The sequence below is a fragment of the Neltuma alba genome, unplaced genomic scaffold (genome assembly GCF_004799145.2).
Source record: "Neltuma alba isolate B1F8T4 unplaced genomic scaffold, ASM479914v2 tig00010395_pilon, whole genome shotgun sequence".
Classification (NCBI taxonomy): domain Eukaryota; kingdom Viridiplantae; phylum Streptophyta; class Magnoliopsida; order Fabales; family Fabaceae; genus Neltuma; species Neltuma alba.
The window spans coordinates 88,926-110,913 of NW_021635298.1; positions in this window are offsets into that span (position 1 = coordinate 88,926).

The following is a 21,988-nucleotide window of genomic DNA, read 5'->3' on the forward strand; positions in this document are numbered from 1 at the left end:
ACACAGGTGCAGAACACAATTTATCCTTAAGTCTAATGAATGCAACATCTTGTTCTTTATCCCATTTAAAACCAACAGATTTTTTAATAACTTCAGTGAGTGGTGCAGCAAGGGTGCTAAAATCTTTCACAAAGCGCCTATAAAAACTAGCCAAACCATGAAAGCTTCTCACCTCAGTTATGCTTTTAGGTGTTAGCCATTCTTTTATAGCTCTTATCTTTTCTTCATCAACTTCTATTCCTTTAGCACTCACAACAAAGCCAAGAAAAACAATTTTATCTATACAAAAATCACACTTCTTTAGATTTGCAAACAATTTTTCCTTTCTCAAAACATCAAGCACACAATGCAAATGATTCAAATGATCATCAAGATTCTTGCTGTAAATCAGAATGTCATCAAAACAAACCACAACAAATTTCCCAATGAAAGCACGCAAAACATGATTCATTAATCTCATGAAAGTGCTAGGTGCATTAGTTAACCCAAATGGCATAACTAACCATTCATATAAACCATGTTTTGTTTTGAAAGCAGTTTTCCATTCATCCCCTTCCCTCATTCTAATTTGATGGTATCTAGATTTCAAATCAATCTTAGAAAAGACAATAGAACCATGCAATTCATCAAGCATATCATCTAATCTAGGAATAGGATGGCGATACTTTACAGTGATGCTATTCACAGCTCTGCAATCAATGCACATCCTCCAAGTTTCATCTTTCTTTGGGACCAAAAGTACCGGAACAGCACAAGGACTCAAGCTTTCTCTAACATATCCCCTTGCCATGAGCTCTTCCAATTGCTTTTGAAGTTCCTTTGTCTCTTCTGGATTGCTTCTATAGGCTGGCCTATTAGGGATTGTTGCTCCTGGAATGAAATCAATTTGATACTCAATTCCTCTAATGGGTGGTAATCCAGGTGGAGTCTCTTCTGGGAACACATCATCATATTCCTGCAATAAAGAACCAACAACACTTGGAAAGGAAGAGTTAATGCCATTAGTATTCAAAAAGGATTCCTTGTAAACAAGGAGAAGCAAATGTTGTTCAGCCAAAAAGGCACTCCTCACTTCACTTTTTTTTGCATAAAAACTCAATTTCTTCTTCTCGTTTCTCTCTTCATCTTTTTTCTGAAATTCTTTTTTTGAACTCTATCTTTTCTCTCTTTTTCACTCTCATTTCTATTTGACGTCTCTCTCATATTTTTCTTATTTTACATATCACACTCTTTTTTATCTCTCTTTTTTATCTTAAGTTGATCCTCATACACTTGCTTTGGGGTCAACGGTACAAGAGTAATGGGTCTATTGTTCATTACAAAAGAATATCTATTTGTAAGCCCATCTTTCTTTACCTTTCTATCAAATTCCCAAGGTCTCCCCAAAAGTACATGTCCAGCATGCATAGGAACAACATCACATAATACTTCATCACAATACTTCCCAATTGAGAAAGAAACAAGAACTTGCTTATCAACTTTAATTTCCCCACATTCATTCAACCATTGTAGCTTGTATGGTCTAGGGTGCCTAACGGTAGGCAAATTCAATTTCTCAACCATTGTAGTGCTTGCAACATTTGTAACACTCCCACCATCAATTATCAAACTACATACCTTGTTATTAATGAGGCAGCGAGTATGGAAAATATTTTCCCTTTGTTCATTCAACTCATCTTCCTTCACTTGACAATTCAAGGCTCTTCTAACCACAAGGCATTCTCCTTCCACAGCATACTCAATCCCATCATCACTAGCATCTTCAAGCAGGGGCATAGAGTCATCACTTTCACTCTCACTTTCAGTCACAACTTCATTATTTTTCAGAATCATGACTCTCTTGTTGGGGCATTGAGAAGCAATATGACCTGTACCCAGACACTTGAAACATTTTATATCCCTATTTCTAGAAGTTTGGGAATCAGATTTACCTTTGCTATTTGATGAAGCTTCTTCTTTGCCTTGAGTGGCCTCCTTTTGGATAGCTTTTTCTCCTTTCTTCCTATTCTGTTTGAAAGAAGAACTTGATCCAGAATGAAATTTTGAAGCACCTTTACACTTGAGTTGCTTTTCCACCTTAATAGCCATATGCACCATGTCTTCTAGCTCCACATAATGATGCAATTCCACTATGTCAGCTATATCTTTGTTCAACCCACTAAGAAATCGAGCCATTGTTGCTTCTCTATCTTCTTGCACATTAGCTCTTATCATGGCCAATTCCATCTCCTTATTGTACTCCTCCACACTCTTAGGACCTTGTGTAAGGGTTTGCAACTTTTGATCAAGCTCTCTAAAATAATGGTTGAGAACAAATCTCTTCCTCATTAGAGCTTTCATTTCTCTCCAAGTTGTTACAGGCCTCTCTCCATTATTCCTCCTATTAATACCCAATTTATCCCACGAAACAATGGCATAATCAGTGAATTCTATTGCTCCAACTTCACTTTTTTAGCTTCAGAATAATTATGACACTCAAAAATCATTTCTATTTTCTTTTCCCACTCTAAATAGGCTTCAGGATCATTTCTACCTTGGAATGATGGTATCTTCATTTTGATGCTCCCAAGGTTCCCATCTACTCTATCTCTCTCCCTTGGGTTATTTCTCCCATGTCTTCTCCCATACCTATCCCCTCTATGCCTATTCCTTATCAGTTCAACTTCAGATTCAGAATTGACTTCATCCTCACTACCACCAACTTCGTTATTTTCAGATTCAAAGTCATCCATAGAAACCTCCCTTTGCCTTCCATGCCTTCTAGGTTTAGGTTGGGCTCTTTGCAGATTTGCAATCCTTTCATCTTGTCTATCCATTCTATCCCTTATCTCTCCATAAACCACATTCATCCGTTGAAAATGTTGCTGCATTGCCCTAAGGGTGTCTTCAATATTTATTGGATTTCCACCACCACCGGATGTCCTATCTGCATTAGACATTGTGACTTCAAGGGAAATTAATTATGTTAGTGAAGTAAAGTTCCTCACAAATTTCCTCACGTGTTTCCCTCAAGAATGACACTCAACACTCGTGTTTCACTCAAACTTGGCTTTTAAATTGAGGTATGTCACTCTTGCCTTTTTCCACTCTGAAATCCCTCTTGAGGCTCTTTAAAGAACTAAGCAATCACAATATGTAGAATCAGCCAACACTTGGGAACTGAGAAATTAAGAGTATTGAATATGGACTTCCAAGAAAATCAAAAATTCAATTGACACAAGTATTGCAAAAGCCAAAACAGAATTTGGATATGAAGATGATTTGCTCAAAACACTTCCAGCACTATAATTTTTTTTTGTTTTTTTTTCTGTTCCTTTTTTTTCCTTTCCCCTTTTTTTTTGGCTTTCCCCTTTTTTTTTTGTTTTCACTGAATAATGCAAAGAGAATCACAAAAATACCATAAACAAAACAGAACAAGCAATCTGAACCCAGAAATTCCAGAAAACGCGTCTTTTTCAAATGGGTATAACTTGCCCTAGAAAAGTCGGATTTAGATGAAACCAAAATGAGAAGAAAGAAGGGATTCCAAACTATGAAAATGATCTATTAAACATTACAAACCTCAACGGGAAAGTGAATGAACAAGGACGACAATTTCGGTGACGAACAGAAACGCAAAAGACGAACAGACACAAGAAAAGGCACCAAATGAAGGACGAAAATGAAGGTAAACTAACAGAAAAATATGACCTGAGTTTAGATCCAAGGCTCTGATACCAAGATGGTGAGAACCCACAAGAAAAAATCCCACGAACCCACAGCCGATCTGAATATACGCACCCCGAGAACATAAACAAAGGTCTGGTGATCCACTTGAACCCTTGAACACGGGAGAACAAGGACCTGAAGTGTTGAAAGATGCTACAAGGTTGATCAAGCCTTGATAAATCTGTTAGTTCAATGAAGAACCCTAGAGAGAACCTCTCTCAAGTCAGAAATTACAAAATGCAAGTTTTTCATTCAAATTCCAAAATCCTCTGCCAAAATGAGGGTTACAATATCTTATAGAGGATACATTCAAGATCTGACCTAAAAAGCATTAAATGTAATCTAGAAAATCAAAATATAATAAATTCATAAGGACTTGATTTAGGTAACTTGGAAATTCAAAAGTCAAATCTGCCAACTAATTATGAATTTTCGCTCAAATGCATTTAATGAAATATAATCAGCATATCAAGCCCAAAATATGATTAATTAGGCCCAAATGAGTCTTCTCATGTGTTGTACTTGATCCAATCTCCTTAAATTGAAGTCTCCAAGCCCAAGATATGATCAGTAGCTCCATTTTCAGCCCAAATGACATTAGTGACGTCCTCAGCATTTTTATCCAGATTTGATACTCCAATAAATGCCATTTGCTTTGTCAAGGTGTCGCACTAGCCCACTCAAAGCTTCCTTAATCCTTTTAGCTCTTGCTCTTGTGATTGGTCCAGTTGGGATTTGCAATGGATCATTGGAAGTTGAGGAGTTAGCTTGCTGTATCGCATCATTGAGGTTTAGAGTTCAAATTGTCTATACTCGATGCTCTATAAGACGAATGCTTTGGTTGTCGAAGCATTTGATCTTGTGAGCCAATGAATCATTGTTTGTAAAATATGCAGTATGCCTCAGTTTATACAAATAACTGCCTATTTATCACACCTCCTTTATTACCCCATTATTAACATTTGTATTTAGGACCATTATACAAGCCTTGAGTGTAAGAAAATTTTAATTTTGAAAATTTCACCTTGGGTTTTTGTTCATTGAAAATTCATAACTAAATATAGAAAAATCAAAATGAGGTGATTCAAATTTCTGTTTGGATCTTGTCATTCATTATATAAGGAAAAAATACTTATTGGCATTATATCATTACGAAACAGAGCCAGAAAATTCGTCAAGTTGAACTGTTCATGGGTCGTTTTCCAATTTTCTAGTATTTTAGCCCAATTTTGGAAAGGCATATCTCTTAGAACAAAATTTCAAATTTAGTGATCTATCACTTGTTTTAAAACTAAAGATGAGATCTATAGGCTTGCTAAATCTCAGGTCCAAATTCATCCATTTGCTTATTATTTTATGTGTCACAAAACTACCCCTTTTTAAAGTATTTTTATCCCCTAAACCAATTCTCTTCAATTTTCTTTTATCTTTTCCAATTACCATTCATTCCAACATACCAAATCATGATTATAAACAACTGTTCAAAAATATAAAATTACATAATTCCAAAATATATCATATCTTTAACTCATTCCAAACTTATACCGAAGTCATCAAAATACAACATAACTTTATACAATGTCACAAAATTTCCATGATCTCCTTAGCTCAACACCAATTCCTTGCCCTTTTCCATACTTGATCCGCTCCCTATTAATGCATGATTTGACATAGGGGGAATAGATTTCATAGAAATTTCAGTAGCAATGAACTATAATTATCTTGTAAATCAATATGCATAATGTGATATGTTATAGAACTTCAAGACATCCTCAAGTCACATAAAATCATGCTATGCATCATGTCAAGAGAGGAAACATTCACACTTTCACATTGACATATTATTATGCATTTGGCTAAAGCATATCAAGTGTCATAAAATCAACAATTTCCGCAACATAAATTCCTTAATTCAAGCAATCAATATAAACACATTAAGCAAGCAAGATAAACAATCAAATTATAAGTTCAATGCTAGCTTTGATGCTTAATACAATTTGGCCTCTTCAAGTGGTTAAGGGTCCCCTTAGTTTTTCTCCACAATACCTATCAATCCAAGCATAATTACAAGTTACATTAACAATCATTCAATTTAAACACCAATACTTAACCTTAAACCCAATTAAATCCCCTTTTTCTTTGATTTTTAACATAATTATTTCTCCTTTGATTCCAACAACCTCTTGGCTCATTCCTACACAATTTTTCATGTAGACTTCAAATATCAATTTAGAAGTATGAAATTCAAACTCCTTCCTTCTCAATCAGCCTTGGCCGAATAGGGTCTATATTTGTCCAAAATTTTTATTTTTGATTCCAATGATTTTAAATACTTTTTCTTGGTGTTTTCCTATACAAAAGCACATTTTAAACTCATTGGAATTATCAAAATACATCAAAACAAACTCCTACATCCAAATCTCACCTTGGCCGAATTGAGACATAATAATCGCTACTTTGATTTTCTTCCAAAAATCAATCCAAACACCACTTAAACATGATAATTCCAGTTCATTTTTTAAGGTTTCTATCCTTCCCTAAGGCATAGACATTTTGACCAAATCACGGCAGCATTTCCCCCTTGAATTTTAATTCAAATATTCAACCAAAACAAGCTTTAATCTTAACTAAACCAAAGCTCAAACAAGCTTTAATCCTTGACTGAAGCTTGATGATTCCTTGTCCAAATGATCTCACCAAGTTCAATTTTGAAGCTCAAGAAAACACTTTGACAGGACCTCTCCTCTTTTGTCAATTTTCTACATATTTTCATGTATTTAGGGGGATATTCATAAGCAAAATTTCTGCTTCCTCTCCCCCTTCAATTGGCGCGGAAGTGTGCCACATAAGAGGGGTATATGGCTGTCATCAAGTCATCAAGTGCCTGAATTTCCAGATCATACCAAGTATACACAACCTAGAATAATCCAAGATATTTATGTTTAATTAGGCTTTAATATTGGACCCTGAATTTTGCACGAATTTTGGGCCTTTTCCTGACCCAATGTTGGGCCCACTTATGGTTTAGAATGGTCCAAAAAGATGGCCCACAAATTAGATCACCATCCCAAACTATCTTGATTGAAGTTTTATCAGTTACTATTCACCTGTAACTTTTCACAATTTTTCTAGACCTCCAAAATCACATTTTTCTCTATTAAAATCCTCTTTTAATATAAGGATATGATTTGAAAATTTTTAGAATTTTTCTCTAGCTCTAACTATTTATTTTGAATTTTTCTCGAATAGGCCTTTATTTGTAAGACCACGAGAAATAAATTCTCTAAAATATTTTTCTGCACTTTCAAGGTCTAAAACCAATTTTATAAATTTCCATAAATATTTAGATAATTATTTTATATTTTTTCTAGAATTATTGAGGTCTTTAAATATTTAAAATAATTATTTCCTCCAATTTTTCACTAGTTTCCTGAAAACGCTCCGTTTTCAAGAAATTCGGTAATGATCTATTTTCACTCTAATTTCACCTTTAGAGTCTCCATCAAGGTTCAAAAACCTCTAATTTACCTTTTTACTATTTTCTGAGATTTTTCTTAAATTTTTCCGTTTTGCCCTTCTTAGACCGATAATTCTAAAAATGCTAGCCCGGAACCCTATTGGAGTTTCACATCAAAAGTTGTTTTACCCCTCTGTCTACTTTCTATATTGGTCCTCATTCAAATTTTTAATTCCCTATGTCCATATGAAAATTTTAAGATGTGACACCCTTTCTCTCCACAATAGAAATGCACTAGAAAAAGCAGCGAGAAAGTTGATTTATAAATTTCTAGGAAATTTATTTTCTGAAAAGTATAGGAGAACAAACAGAAATCTTAGTACATACTATTTGGGTGCATTTCAAGTGCGAAAGCAGAGTCAAGAACTAATGAAATCAACTTCTTTATTTTCGGTCTTAGTCCTTTTAGAATTGTTCATATTTTTTTAGTGGTTTTTAATGATGGGGCATGATACAAGAATAATATGTGGCATATTGTCCCAAATGGCAGAGCCACGTTAGTATAAACTAGGTCAACAAATGTTGATTGTTGAAGTCTGTTAAGGTAGGTCAACATTACTATGTTTTTACGATTTTTGAGGTAATATTGCTCCAAAAACAACTTCCTAATAGCCAATGCTCTTTCGTGAAAACTTTCAAGGCAAAAATGACTTTTAATCCTAAAACAAGCTCCAGGGGCATGTCTTAGTAACTTTCTTATCTAAAGTGTTCAGAAGAGGTAAAGTAAACACCACTCTTTTCATTAAAATAATTAATGATTATCATTTGAATTTATGTTGATATTATTATTTTTGGAGCTATTAATGATGATCTTTGTCAAGAGTCTGCTAAGATTATGCAAGAAAAATTTGCAATGTCCATGATAGGAGAATTGAATCACTTTCATGGACTCCAAATTAAGCAGATGAAGAAAGGCATCTTTATCTCTCAAACCAAATACCTAAACGAGATACTGAAAAGAAATATGGCATGGATCAAGCCAAAAGTTTGGTAACCCCAAAGAGCTCAATAACCTGATGGAGGAGCAAGGTGTGATCAAGAGCACAGGCAAGGAGCCCAAACGAAAAAGTCCAACATTCCAAAAGATCCATTACAAAGCATTGGAGGCCCAATGACAAGAGCAAGGACCAAAGCTATGAAAAAGGCCCTAAATTGTCTAATAAGAGGGCTAAAAGAGCTGGAGCCCATTTATTTGGAAGAAGCACATTTTAATGAGCCTAAAAGGAGTCCAAAAATGGTGATCACCTTGCTAGAAGCCCAACAAGATGATGTACAAGGCCCTTGTGGGGTTCAGATTGAAGAATTCACTTAAAACACCATGTGACAAGCATGTGCCTTGGACAAGGATCACAAGTGATGTCCAAGAACCTTCAAGAAGGATCAAGAAGGCATCATTAGGAATTGATTATGATTTAAATTCGTTTTTTAGGTCAAGGAGTATTCTAGAAAATCATGTTTTGATCTACTTTCCTATTTTTAAATAGCAGACTTGTTCTTGAAGTTTAAATTATTTCCTTTTATTTCTATGTAATAAATGGTGCCTCCCATAGTCAAATAATCATTAATGAGGCATCATCCCTAACATTTATGTCTTAGGATGCTGATTCTAGAGTGTTCTATTGTTGCCTATATATAGGCTACGTTTTTGTAATTGAAGACAGATTTAGATGAATGAGAATTGAGTTTATTTCTCTCAGTGTGAGCTTTGCTTGCATCCTTGTATTCTCGTGAGAATACTCGACAGTATCAAGAGATTGATCAACCTTGTGGTGTCTTCATGGCTAGGGTTGTAAGAGACGGGTTCTCTTAAGGTCCTCTAGATCAATCGTCCGTTCGTTGTCACAATCCAAAAATTTTCACCTGGCTATAAGGGATTAAAAATTGGGATGAGGGTCAATGGAGGAACTAGACGGGGAGATGAAACAACTTTTAATGTGAAACCCCGAGGAGGTTCGGGCTAGCATTTTTGTAAATATCAGTCTAGGAAAGGTAAAACGAGAGAATTTGAGAAAAATTCCAGAAAATCCCCGAAAAATGGGAAAGTGGAAAGTAGGGGTTTTGGAAACTCGGTTGAGGCCCGAAAGGTGAAATTTCGATGAAAATGAATTATTACGGAATTTCTCATAAATAGAGGTTTTTTGGGAAATTACTGGGAAAATGAAGAAAAATAATTATTTTGATGAGTTAAAGGCCTCAATAAATTTGGGAGATTGATGGAAAATTCATCTAAATATTTATTTGAATTTATAAAATTGGTTTTAGGCCTTGGAAGCTCAAGGATTAATTTTAGGAAATTTATTTTCCCGTAGTGACACCGATAAAGGCATAACCGGGGAAAATTCAAAATAAATACCTAGAGGTGGTAAAAAATTCTGAGAATTTCCAGATCATATTCTCATATTAAAAGGTGAATTATCATGGAGAGAAAGGAATTTTTGGATGTCTGGAAAAATTATGAAATGTTACTAGTGAATAGTAACCGATAAAGTTTCTAATTGGTTTTTGAGATAATGATTTGGTTTGTGGGCCATCTTTTTGGCCAAACCAAACCATTTGTGGGGCCCACAATGGACCCATTAAAGGTCCAATTTCGTGCAATTTCCAGATTCCACCATTTTATTAAATAAAATGTGAAATTAAGGGATATTTTTGTGGAAAAATCTAGAGAAATGCCACTTGTTCAAATCTGAATATTTTTCACACTTGATGGCTGCCACATAACCCCATTGAGCTGTCCCAATTCATGCAAATCAGAAGGGAAAGGGCAGATGGAATTTGTCTATAAATACCCCTTGAAAATACATGAAAAATGTTAGAAAATTGGGAAAAATAAGGGGAAACTTTGCCACTGTTCATCCAGCCACACTTGCACGAAATTTTGAGGTGTTTTAGGCAAGAAATCATCCAACCTACTTCAAGGAAACACTAAGGTATGTCCAAGCATCAATATCCCTAAGTTTTACATTGATTAAACAAGGATTTTTGCTTGGGAAAATGCTGGAAAAATCTGAAAATTTTGGTTGAGCCATGTGATGCTTAGGGAAGGATAGAAACCTTAATAATCAAGTGGGATAAGCAAGATTAAGTGGTGTATGGATTGATTTTTGGAAGAAAGCCAAGTTAGGGTTTTGGTTCTTCATTTTCGTTTTGCACTGTTCATGCAGAAGCAATTTGAGTTTGCTTGATTTGATGATTCCAATGGCTTTAAAACATGTTTTTGTGTAGGGATTTAATGTTGGAAGATGTTTAAAATCATTGGAATCAAAAATAGAATTTTTGGAAGCATATAGCCCCCTATTCGGCCAAGTGAGGATCATGGGGAAGGAGTTTGAATTTTGAAAATCTGATTGCACCATTGGATTCCTCATGAAAAATTGTGTAGGATTGGGTCATGAGAAGTTTGATCCTAAAGGAGGACTCATTTTGTTGAAAATCAAAGAAAAAGGGGGGAATTGTTAAGTTAATGTTAAAGTGTTAGAATTAAGTTGTTTTGTGATTAATATGGCCTATGTTTATGCTTGGTTTAATAGGCATTAAGAGGAGGAATTAAGGAGAAGCATTACTCCTTGGAGGATTAAGTGGACAAGCTTTGCAAAGGTAGCTTTGAATTATAATTTGATTGTTTATCTTGCTTGTTTGTTGTGATTTGTTGTTGCTTGGATTTGGAGGAACTTTGTGGTGATCTTGATTGTTTGATTGACATTGGTTATGCTTTGGCCAAATGCTTTGTGATATGTCAATGTGGATGATATTTGGCATGAATTCCTATGAGTTGGGAATGGTTCGGATTGCATGAACATGTCACAATTGAACTTGCATTGATTTACATGATAATTATAATTCATATGCTACTGGGATTTCTTTGAAATCTCATTCCTCCTATGTCATTCTATGCACTAATTATGAAATGGACCAAGCATGGATCAAGGCAAGGAATTGAATGTATTGGGATAGTGGAGCAATATGTAATTAATGTTGTTATGTTATGTTGTGTAAGGTATCATTGGACTTTATGTAATGATGGTATCTAGTTATGGAAGATGTTATGATGTGTATTATACTTTATTCTCATGCCCTAATGTTAACATTATGCATGGTACATTATGGAATGGATGTGGAAAAAGAGAAAGGGGTAATTAGGGGATAGAAATTCCCTAAAAAGTGCCAAACTTGTGGCACATAAAATAATGAGCAATTGTGAGAATCTGGGCGTGAAATTTGGCAGTCTAATAGATCTCATTTTTAGCTTTAAATCAAGTGGTAATTCATCAAATTCGGAGTTGTGTGCTAAGAGTTATGCCCTTTCAAAGTTGAGCAAAAATTCGAAAATTTACCAAATAAACAGTATATTTTGACGAATTTCCTTGAATTATTCTAGATGGAATTTGACCTAATGATTATTTTTCCTCCACATAACTCTTAGCCAGATTCGTGTGAAAATTGGAACCACGTCGTTTCAATTTTTCTAGATTTAGTTATGAATTTTCAAAGTTGGCCCATTTTCGGATAAACAGTATACGGACAGGATGAACAGTAAAATTCAGAACGTTAAATTTTTCATCCGGAAACGTTGCAAAACACGTTATATTGGTTCCAATTGACGTATAATGGGTTATTAAGAGAGGTGTGACATTCGTTACTTGATTCTAGCCGGTCCGTACCCCCTCATATCATAACCTCACTTGATACAGTTGTAAATGGTGTAGATGTCAATATCACTAAATACAGAGGAATGATTGGCTCACTACTATATCTTATTTCAAGTTGACCTGACATTCAATTTAATGTGGGAATATGTGCATGATATCAATCAGTACCAAAAAATTCCATGAAGAAGTGGTCAAAAGAATATTCAAATATCTGGCTAGGATGACTAGTTTGGGGGTTCGGTTTCCAAAAAGAGGACATGAAGACTTGCTAGCATACTCAGATCCTGATCATGATGGATGATAGAAAATGGATAGAAAAATCACCAATGGACAATGTCAATTCTTTGTTGAATCTTTGGTCTGGTCCAGTAAGAAGCAAAATACAATGGCTATATCATCGATTAAAGCTGAATATCTACAGCAAATTGTTGTGCTCAAGTACTATGATTAAGACAACAATTACAAGATTTAGGAATTAATCTCAAGAAAACTCAAATTCCCTGTAACAATACAAGCATAATTAGTCTTTCCAAAAATCCAGTACTTTACTCAAGGATGAAGTACATTGATATTAGACATTATTTCATCCGTGATCACATCCCCAAAAATATGTCAAGGTGAAATTCATTCCTACTACGCTTCAGCTAGTAGACATCTTCACTAAGCCCCTTGCTCAAGATGAATTTACTTTCATTTGAAAAGAATTGGGAATGGTAAATCCCAATGAGGTACAAGGATTTATTTATCTATTTATCTATTTATTAAATTAAATATTTTGATGATTTCATTTACTAACCCATATATTGGAGGATATAGAATTTTTTTTGTAGGACAAAATCAAATAAACTCATAATATCTTTAGAATAAAAAAGGACTGGGAACTTATCTGGATATACTCAAGATATATCGGTAATATGCTTCAATTTAATCATGAGTTATTTTGGATTTGTCTCAGGTACTATTTTTGTTCTAGTTTACTTTATTTTTGTCTCTTTTTCTTCTCTACTTTTTCACGCCCCTGATTTCATATCATCATAACTCTCTCTTACCTTGGTTTAGAAATACTTCTCTCTTACCTTTCATGTACACAATGATGGCCTAGCATTGGAACCCTTTCTAAACCTATCCATTGTCTCAGTTTTTCCGTGCGTTTAAATACCTTATTTTACAGAAACCACCTCTCCTCACCCATTAGTTTTCACTTCTGAAAAACTTAATCTACAAGTTTTCTCTCTCAATTTCTCCTTCTCTCTTTTGCAATGGCCTTCCAATCCTCTCATCAACCCTTTGCCCCCAAGTGTCATCATGAAGAATCTCAGGAGAAGAACCCTCTTCCAGAGCCCTCCCTTACTGTTACCGTCTTCCCAAAGCTTCATCAAGGAACTCGAGGAGTTACTTGAGATTGTCGATGAGTTGATGCAAATTGTTTCTTCCATAGCGGTCTGCAACGCGAATTTTACCGCTGTATAGAGAGGACTCAAGAGAATCCTACCCAGCTCTTTGACAACGATGACTCCCAACATGCCAGCACTGACTAAGAAAACCCTTAACCCCTTTAGCCCCTTAGACTTCCTTAGTTTTTCTCATCCTTTTTCTTTTTGACGTATGACAAAAAGCAGGGAAAAGAAAAGTAGTTGTTTTTCCTTTTTATTTTTATTTTTTGAAAAACTGAAGAAAGGTTTCTAAACTTTTCTTTCTTTTATTGATCTGGATTTATATTGTAAAAATTTACTAAAACTGAGCAACAATTTTATCCATTTACTTTAACACCCTAGATTTTAATCTTTTTTTTCACATCAAACAGAAGTAATTGGAACCATTCCTCAAATGCTTAGGTTGGAAAAAATGTAAATTTCAAAGTGTTTTTTTTCCTCAAGTTACTATTCATACAGCCCTAAAATTTAGTCCAAATTTGAAAAATTATAACTAAATCTATAAAACTCTAAATAAAGTGGTCCCAAGTTTTATTAACACTTGAGCCCAGTTTTCACATGAATTTGCATTGTTTATTTGGTTAATTCTTCAGAATTTATGCCTAATTTTGGATAAGGATAATTTTTTTGTACAAAACTCTAATTTTAATAAGTTATCACTCATTTTAAAAAGCTAAACATGAGATCTACTAGACTGTCAAATTTTATTTTCAAATTTCTTCATTTGCTTAGAAACACATGAGTTTCAAAATAGGTGCTAATTAGGTCATTTTTATCCCTTTTTGTCACCATTCTTGCACCATTGTGCCATATTATTCCATGAGTGCCATTTACCATGCCATTCGACTTAAAACCATACTTAAGCCATATTTTATAGCATGCAAAAGTCAAAAGTCAAACATCCACGATCGTCATATAATTACATAACATGATTCAAAAGTTCATATCAAGAAAGGGATATTCAAGCAATGGCCACCTCTTTACCTTTTTCCTTTGTGCTTTCATCTCCTAAATGGTTAGGATTTAAACACAATAGGGGTGAGATTTCAAAAAAAAATCCTAGTAGCAAAGAATATCAATTATAGTATCAAAATGCATGGTTAATTTATGTCATATGCAAGCATTTAACTTATGCAATATCATGCCATCAACATGCCATGAAAAAAGAGTACACAACATACCATTTAACACCATATCATAACACATACACATAACACAAACAACCAACCCAATTCAACACCAAAATTGCAAGTTCTTGTTACCTTTTTACACACTTGATTCTTTGATCTCTTCTTCTTGTCCTTGGGCTTTTCCTTGCATAATTCCAATGCCTATCAAAGAAGCAACAATGTCATTCCAATCAACTTGACAATTCCATTAACACTTTAACCTTAATTTTAGGGTTTTAGTATCATCTTCTTTAACCTAACTTTCACATACTTTTCTTACATGATTTTTCATATAGAATCCATATATGAACTTACATTTATCAAAATCCAACTGCTTCCTCCACTTATAGCCTTGGTTGAGAGGTAGGTAGTTAGGGTTCAAAACTTCTATTTTCAATTTCAATGCTTGCAAACACATGTTCTTCACATATTCCTCCACAATTTCACCTTCTAAACTTATTGGAAGCATAAAAATAACAAAAATCAAATCCTAGCATAGAGAACTTGATATGGCCGAATGATATCTCATGGTTACACAGGTTTGTATTTTTTCCAAAACAAGGTTCAAAGACCATTTTCCAACCATTCTTTATCCCCCAATCCATATACAACTTTTAAATCATTCATATCTCATCATGAATCAAATTGAACAGCACCAAACCCTAGGGTTTCTAACCTCTAACTTCCATCAAAATCATAGGACACCATAAACTAGAAGAAAATCTAAGCTCTTACTTTGGTTTAGCTCTTGATTTGACCTAAATTTGGCTTGACTTTCTTCTCCTCCTTCTTCCTTCTCAGCTTAGTCAAAACTCTACTCCTCTCTTGCTCCTTGATGCTGGCCGAAAACTAGCCAAAGAGAAGAGGAGGGTGTATATATAAACTTAGCCTAAAAATTTTACCACATGGTTACCTTGATTACCACTTACTTTTACCATTTTCACTTGTTCAAATCTTGCCTTTCCTTCCCTAAGATCCTGTTACCTTCACCCTTGAGGTGTCCTCCTCATTCAATAGAAATGCCATGTAACACCTTATATAATTATATTCGTATGCGCAATAAAAATACTTCATTTAAAAGTCCATACTTATTTCTCCAAACAAGTCATAATTCTGAAATATTTTTCTGACATAACAAAATAAACTATTATTGAAGTCTTATAGTTATGGTAAATAAAAATATAAAATAGCATGTGCTTAAAGAGTATATATATTTGTATATGGAAATTACGAATTTATACATTCAACTCAATTTCATTTTTAATTCAACAATATACCAACATAATTTTCCAATATATCCAAAAATAATACAATTATGCATCCTCCTTTATATCACTGTCCACTCTTATACCATTCACTAGAGCTATAGGCTAACACATGGTCTAATAGGAACTAATCTATTTTACTGAATTATTCCAAGCTCACCAAAATTGGAGATATATCCGGCCAAAGATATAGAGCTCAAGTTCAAACTATGGCTCCCCTCCTTTGCAAATAAAATAAGGTGTCATATGTCCCACAACTTCAATGAATTCCTGACCAAAGAAAAACATGGAAGAAAGGGCATTGACAAGTGTCATCCACTATGCACCTAGTGATGGCATACCACGTGGTAATTTTATATCAATACAAATCTCCTTCTATCCTTAGCCTAACAATACATATATCATATGCAAATAATGTTACATCAGAAGTACATCTTCAAATATATTATTAAAAATAAGATAACAATAAAATTTCTGTATCAATAACTATTAATATATTTAAATATTGATCATAATTAATAGTAATAAATCTTAACATATTAAAGTAACATATTAAGATATTTATTTGAAAAATCATAATACATATATATATATATTTCAATATGGTATAATAAAAAATTATTAAGGGGGTGTTTGGATGTAACCAAATCATGGTTTGAAGAATAGATTTTGTGAAAAAGTGATTATGAGAAGTGAGAGTGTTTGGATAGTTGTTACCAGAAGCACTTTTTACATGTGCAAATTACTAAAAAAGGCATAAGTTAATATAATAATTATATAAAAGATAGATTTTATAATATATTTTAATTTGAAAGAATAAAATTGTTAACAAAATAATTAATAATATATAAGATAATATAATTAATAAATAATTAATATGTGTATATATATTTATAAATTATGAGATTAAAAATTTTTTTGTAAAAAATGAATAATTTTTACCAACAGAAAAATATTATTTTATTCTAAAAACAGCAAGACACATATCTCATAAGTTCTTACGCTCTTTCTTTTTCCTCCAAAAGCAGAAAATTTCTGCTTCTGCCAAAACCATGGTTTTGGTTTTTCCTATGGTGTTTGGGTAATTTTTTTCCCAAACCATGGTTTGGGGTTTGGGTAATCACCCAAACACCCCCTAAATCTACAATATAATCATACACAATTCACATGTACATGAAAGAATTTTCAGAGTTACCTGCTACTCTTTAGCTTACAAATATTCACACAATGATTACTCAAAATTTTTTAGTAATCTACAAAATTGCACATAAATATTTATTAACATGTAACAAAACTATTTTAAAATTTTAAGGCCACCCTCTAAACTAAAATTACAAAAATATATTAACTCCCAGATCTAGCTATTTATAATAGATACAATATTATTTTGAAAATAAAATTTTCATATAAGAATATTTAAATTTAATAACTTAAACAAATATATTTTTACTACCCAAAATCTAAATATTTTATATTAAAATTCTAAATTTATAATTTTTCAAGCCTTCAAAAATTATTTCAACAATAGATCTTTAACTTATTTAATATTCAAACCGATTAAAACCTTAATAATATATTAAATAACTCAAATAAATTATTTTACTTAAATTTTATCTGTAAAAACATTCTATAGGTCTTAAATAACAACTTTTCAACTAAAATCTTAATTTACATTTCTCAAAACAATCATTGAACAAATATAAACCAATTAAAATTCTTTAATAATGTATCTTTAAATTTCTACGGTTATATATTGTTAAAACTCTATATTTACTTCATACCCAAATGATAAAACTTTCTCTGAACATTATAATGAAACTAAAAATATAAAGCTCTAAATATATAGAACATATTCATAAAGAAAATTTGATAAAAAGAAGTATATTTATATACCTAAATGATCTTTAAAGCTTATATTACCTTTCAAAATGCTAACACTTCTGCTTCTCTCATGCTCTCTCTTCCTGCGCCTTGCTCTCCTTCTGCCTCCTGCTCTCTCTTTCTCTTCTGCTCTCTCTCTTTTATTTTCTCTCTCCCTCTCCAAGGTATTTAACATACTCATATATACTCCTCCCCCTATCTTCTTCAACCTACACCGCTCCCTATATTTTTTTTCCCAATCTACATCCTCCCTCTTTTTTCTTCTTCAATTAATACTCCTTACAATTTTTTCACCTTCCTTAATTATATCTTCCCCAAATTCTTCTTTTATTTAATACAACTCCCCCCATCTTTTCCACGAATTTAGTGGAGAAGATGGTTTTTTTTTAATAAAATATTATTATATATATATTCTATTGCAATTTTTTTAAAAAAATTTAGTATGTTACATGCTACCTCATGTAATACCTCATATGCCACCTAGCATATATATGGAAAAAAAATCTCCATAACTCCCTTCTTCCAAACTTAACCTTTAACAAATTGTATTATTTCACTTAGGTTCTTTCCCTCCTTAAATGGCACCAATCCAACCAGAAGAATGGGAAAAAATTTTGTCACACCAAGTGTAACATCTTGTAAATTTTAACTTTGAAGATGAGGAAATCAAAATAGGCCGAGGGCAGGTTAGTGTAGAGGGGACATAGATCTCACAAGTTTTGAACTGAAACCTGGGCAGTATCAGGACTGATATTTTTGAAATATCAGTTGAAGAAAGATCTGATTTAGAAGTCAGGTTAGAAATTTCCAAAAATTCCCAAAAAGTCATGAAAAATGGAAATAAGGGTCAAGGAACAGTATTTGAGGCCCCCAAAGGAATTATTAGAAGGAAAATAAATAAATAAACATAGAATTTTTTATATTTATAGAAATTTTTGGCTACACTGAGAAATAGTAACCAAAATTAATTATTTAAAATACCTAGAGGCTTCAATAATTCTGGCAAAAATATGAGAAATTTTCTTGAAGAATTAGAATAATTTATAAAACTTTTCCTGACTTCAATTGATGAAGAGGTTAGCTTTAATGATATTTAAAACAGAATTATCATTGGTAGAATACCAATTTCAGTGAAAATGGAATTTAGAGAATTCCACAGCGAATTAAATTCTGAAAAAAATCTTAAAACTTCCCTACACTGAGAGAAAACCAATGGTGCATTGGGATGAATTTTTTAAGAAAGTAGATTGGACAAGATACATGAAAAATTTATCCGGTGCTATACCGATACTTAGTGCAATGTAAGGATAATCAGGAAAGTGTATTTTTCTGCAAATTTTTCTAGTCCAAATGGCCCATGTGTCACGTCTAAATTGGCCTATTTTGGAGGAAAAATATTTAATGTAAAATAAAAGTAAAAGTAATTTTCCAGAAGGTGGTTAATTATGATGATTAAGGAAGTCAACCAAGATTAGGCTAATTAATCTTGGTATGACATAAGCAAGTGACATCATCACCATGACATCATGTGGACATGTATCACATCCTGAAAAATTTATCCTAATACTGAAAGTTAAAAACTGAGTTGAGGGCCAATATAGAAAGTAGACAGAAGGGTAAAACAACTTTTGATATGAAACTTCGACAGGGTCTGGATAGATATTTTTAGGATTATCAGTCTAGAAAAGGCAAAAGGCCTGTAAATGGACCTTTATGAGCCTCTAAAATATCTTTTATACCATGACCAATACCCCAGTTAGTTCTATACATGTGACCCGCGATCGATTAAATAGCTCTACGAACGAATGGATCGGATCGAATTGGAAAATCGAAAGATTTGTACAAGTTATAACTTTCGTCGCTACCTCCCGTAGGAGTCTGGGCCGTGTCTCAGTCCCAGTGTGGCTGATCATCCTCTCGAACCAGCTAGTATTCTTTTTACAAATATTCTTTTTCTATTATAGACAATTCTTGTTATCTAGATATAAATAGATAATGTTGTTTTTTTATGTTATAAGGTTCTATTTGAGAATTTTTTTTAAAAATTCTCAAAAAATTGTAAGAAGATAAATTAGAGGTTTTGGAATCTCAATTAAGGCCCTAAAGGTGGAAATAGTATAAAAATAACTTATTACAAAATTTCCTGAAAAGAGGTTTTTTGGGAAAAATGATGAAAATTGAGTGAAAATAATTGTTTTAAATGTGTAGAGGCCACAATAATTCTAGGAAAAATATGAAATAATTATCTAAATATTTAGTTGAATTTATAAAATTGATTTCAGGCCCTGGAAGTATAGAAATTAATTTTAGAAAACTTATTTCTAAAAGTCTTGCTTATAACGCCCTATTCGGAGGAAATTCAAAATAAATAGCTAGAGGTGGAGAAAAATTCTAAAATTTTCTAGAATGCCTTCTTATATTTAAATAGGATTTTTCATAGAGAAAATGTAATTTTGGAGGCCTAGAATAGTTATGGAAAATTTCAAGTGAATAGTAACCGATAAACTTCATTTTTACTTGGAATTGATATTTTATATTTGGGCCATCTTCTTGGATGATTTCAGATCATAATTGAGCCTCATTTTGGGCCAAGAAAACCCAAATTTTTTTTTTGCAAAAACATGGCCTAGCATTTAAATGGATTTAAGCCCAATTAACCCTAAAATATCCATAGAATATTCTTGAATTTATACACATGGCATGATCAGGAATTTTGAGACACTTGATGGTAGCCATTTGCCTCTTAGGTGGCCAAAAATCACACCATTCATGAGGGGGAGAAGTCAGATTTTATGCTCTATAAATACCCCCTAATTACATTAAATTGGCCAAAAATTGACAAAAGAGGGGAGGTACTGTCAAACTGAATTCTTGAGCTTAGAAGTGAGCCGTGAATAGGGGATTTGAAGGGAGAAACACCAAGCTTTGATCAAGGATTTATCAAGGTAAGTTTGAGCTTTGTTTTGGTTAAGTTTAAAGCTTATAATTGTTAGAAATTCAAGTTGTATTCCAAGGTTATGGTGCTGACCAATTTTGGTTGGAATGAATATGGATTAGGGAAGGGTAGAAGCCTTGAAAATGAATTGGAATTATCATGTTTAAGTGGTATTTAGATTGATTTTTGGAAGAAAACCAAGTTAGGGTCCTTAAGCATTCAATTCGGCCATGATGAGTTCTTGACATAGGAGTTTGTTTTGCTGTGTTTTAATGATTCCAATAAGTTCAAAAGGGGTTTTTGTGTAGGGAAACACTAAGAAAAAATAGAATTTTTGAACCTAAAAGGGCCCTATTCGGCCACCACTAGTTGAAGGGGAAGGAGTATGATTTTGCTAAATTTGAATTGATATTTGGATTCTACATGAAAAATTGTGTAGGTATGAACCAAGAGATTGATGGAATTAAAGAAGGAACAATTATGTCAAAAATGAAGAAAAAAGGTGATTTAATTAGGTTTAAAGTTAAGTACTTATGATCAAGCTTGAATGGTTGATAATATGGCTTGTAATTATACTTGGATTGATAGGATTTGTGGAGAACAACCAAGGAGAACACTAAACCCTTGAGGAGGCCGAATTAAATCAAGATAAGAGTTAGCATTGAATCTATAATTTGATTGTTTTTCTTGCTTACTTAATATGTATATGTTGCTTGCTTTGTTTTGCTATGAAATGATTGATCGATACCATGGTATGGAATGTTCTTCAATGCTTGACATGCTTTGGCCAAATGCATATTGACATGAAATGTGAATATGTGCTAATTTTGTTGATGGAATAGTGTGTTATTCATGAAATTGGGAATGGTTATGCATTGTAACATATTACATTATGTAAAGCATGATTAACATGATAATTATGGTTCATTGCTATTGAGACTTTCATGAAATCTTATTCCTTCCTATGTTAAATTATGCATCAAATAGGAATAGGAAGAGGATCAAGCAAAGACAAGGGTAAGGAGATAATCTTGGGACAATGAAGCTATATGACTTTTATGACAATGTATTATTATTATGTTGTATTTTGAAGAACTCTCTCATAATTTTGTAATGAATCTTGGATATTGTAAACTCATGATCATGTACCTATAATATTGCATTGCTGTTATAAATATTGGCTTGGTGTGATTAGATTGGTGTATATGGAAAGAGGAGAAGAAATTTAAATTATATAGTTTAAGGGATAAAAATGTCCTAAAACTAGACAATTTTGTGACACATAAAATAATAAGCAAACGAGCAAGTTTGGACTTGAAATTTAGTAGGCTTATAGATCTCAATCTTTACCTTTAAATCAAGTGGTAGAAACATTGAATTTGGAGCCTCGTGCCAAGAGTTATGCCCTTTCAAAGTTAGGCTAAAATACAA